This window comes from Theropithecus gelada, chromosome 7a, assembly GCF_003255815.1.
Source record: "Theropithecus gelada isolate Dixy chromosome 7a, Tgel_1.0, whole genome shotgun sequence".
Classification (NCBI taxonomy): Eukaryota; Metazoa; Chordata; class Mammalia; order Primates; family Cercopithecidae; genus Theropithecus; species Theropithecus gelada.
The window spans coordinates 51,156,069-51,158,837 of NC_037674.1; the positions used below are offsets into that span (position 1 = coordinate 51,156,069).

General features: G+C 49.2%; 1 pseudogene; it reads right to left on the bottom strand.

The window, feature by feature from the left end:
* Positions 1 to 2,155: 2,155 nt before the first annotated feature.
* LOC112627508 overlaps positions 2,156 to 2,769 on the bottom strand; it is a 28,395-nt pseudogene continuing 27,781 nt past the window's right edge.

The following is a 2,769-nucleotide window of genomic DNA, read 5'->3' on the forward strand; positions in this document are numbered from 1 at the left end:
TTAAAAAAAAAAAAGGTGGTGCTGGGGTGGGGGATTGGTGTCACACCTGTAATCCCAACACTTTGGGAGGCCAAGGCAGGAGGACTGCTTGAGCTGAAGAGTTTCAGACTAGCCTGGGCAACAAAGCAAGACCTCTACTAAACTTTTTAAAAATGATCCAGGCATGATGACACACATGCCTATAGTCCCAGCTACTCTAGAGACTGAGGTGAATAGGATCCCTTGAGCCCAGGAGCGCAAGGCTGTAGTGACCTATGATCGCATCACTGCATTTCAGCCTGGGCGAAAGAGGAAGACCCTGTCTTAAATGAATGAGTGAAAATAAATAGAAATAAGTAAGGATAGGGTACAAATCCAGAGCTGCCAAATATTAAGGGTGGGGGAGGGTCTGACTAAACAATGGGGTAGAAAGAAATCTGAGGGGTGATGGTGAGGGAAAACTGTTCTGTAAGTTAACTATCGTGGTGCTTATACAACTTGAGGAATTTATCAAAACTCAGAGAACTGTATGCTCCAGTGTAAATTTTCTTGTATGAAACTTAAAACATAAAGTATTCAACTATAAAAGTAATCTAGCCTGCATTGGAGCACCTCTAGTGAAGTTCTTTTAAAAAGAACAATGTGGGCCAGGCGTGGTAGCTCATGCCTGTAATCCCAGCACTTTGGGAGGCTGAGGCAGGTGATCACCTGAAGGCTGACCAACATGATGAAACCTTGTCTCTACTAAAAATACAAACATTAGCCGGGAGTGGGGATCCATGCCTGTGGTCCCAGCCACTTGGGATGCTGAGGCATGAGAATCACCTGACCCTGGGAAGCGGAGGTTGCAGTGAGCTGAGATCAGGCCACTGCATGCCAACCTGGGCAACAGAGCAAGACTCAGTCTCAAAAAAAAAAAAAAAGGGAGGGTGGTGGGGAGGCCAAGCACAGTGGCTCACATCTGTAATCCCAGCACTTTGGGAGGCCAAGGCGGGTGGATCACCTAAAGTCAGGAGTTTGAGACCAGCCTGACCAATATGGTGAAACCTCATCTCACCTAAAAATACAAAAATTAGCCAGGTATGGTGGCGTATGCCTGTAGTCCCAGCTACTCGGGAGGCTGAGACAGGAGAATTCCTTGAACCCGGGATGCCGAGGTTGCAGTTAGCCAAGATCGTATCACTACACTCCAGCCTGGGAGACAGAGACTCCGTCTCAAAAAAAAAAAAAACAATGAAAGTAAAAGGGAATGCTGAACAGGAGAACACAGATTTGAAATTACTTAGTGCCAAGCACAACGCTAGATACTTTAGATACTTTTCATTTAATCCTCACATCAATATTTTATTCAAGTTAGGTATGATTTACATTTTACACATGAGGTTACAGAGGTTAAGTGTCTTGGTCCACTTAAGATAAAATAGGCTAGTAGGATTTGAATATATGGAGAGATTATTTTTTAATTTGGGATTATAGCACCACTCCCTGCAAGGACTTGTCAAAGGAGAGAAATTCACTTCGGTGTGCCACCAAAACTGATAGTTCAGTGAAAAGCCAATTCAAGCTCTTGGCTGAAATAAAGAACTCTTCATCCTTTTTAGAGGATATAAACAAACTAAACAACAGTTTGGGTGAAATCACTATAATTAGAAAACTAGTACTATTACTAGCAGCAGTACATTTTAACTTTTAGGACAATAAAACATCGTCATCCTCCAGCTGGGGCCAAGGGGTTTGGGACCAAAGGGGTGGGCCTGATCCCAGTGTCCCCACCCTTCTTGTCAAGGTGCTAAACTGGAGGGCGTTCCTTGGGTACTGACTTTCCCAGAAACTCAGAGCCAGAGAGGGCCAAGCACCAGCCCAAGGTCACACAGCTAGGCGCTTCTTCCCTCCTAGACCCCCAAGGACTGGACTTGCAGGGCTGGGACAGAGGTGGGGTGGGGAAAAGCAATGCCTTGTCAACCCATGCAGGGAGCCCTACTCCCACCCCCAAGATGTATAAAGTCGAGGAACACCCCTGCTCCCACATCCATGCTCACTCAGGGCCCTGCTCCAAGTGCTTGGCACTCACACCAGCCTCCCGCCCTCCATGTCACAAGTATCAGTCTCATTTACAGAGGGGAAAATGGTGGTCAAAAGCCTCCCCAAGCACACACAGCTAGACCACACAGAGGACTTAGATGCAGCTGAGGGTTCTACAGTCTCTGCTGCCCCTTCTCCCACTCATGCTGCCAGGGACCACACTCTGGAGAGGGAGAAACGAGAGTGAGCTGGGTGCTCACACATGGGGCATGGGGGACTAGGAAAGGGTCAGCTAGGAGGAAAGGGCGAGGTCTGATCCTGTACGTACACATCACAGAGCCCATGGAGTCAGGAGACCCAGAGCCAGGTCCCAGCTCTGCGGCTGCTGGGCATGTGACTGTGGTTAAGTCATCTCCCTGGACTCTCCATGCACTTTGCATGTTGTGTGCACCTTCTAGAATGAGCGCGGACACTGGCTGGGCTCATACTTACTGCATAGGTTGCAGACCCCGAGTGCTTCTGCAAGAGGCTCTGCTTCTCCTCGTAAGAGTGGCACAGGCTGGCCACGTGCTCTGGGGGTAGAATGGAGTAGCTCTGGAGGTAGCAGGTGGGAGCTGGGCTTGGGTTCTTGGCCCAGCCAGGGCAGGGCACACCATAGGGTCACAGGGCCTGGTCCCCTCTCTAGCAGCCCTTGGCCCACAGACTGCCCAGCTGCCCACCCACAACCCGTACCTTTGGGCAGCCCCAGCTGCTGCAGTTCACTGGACA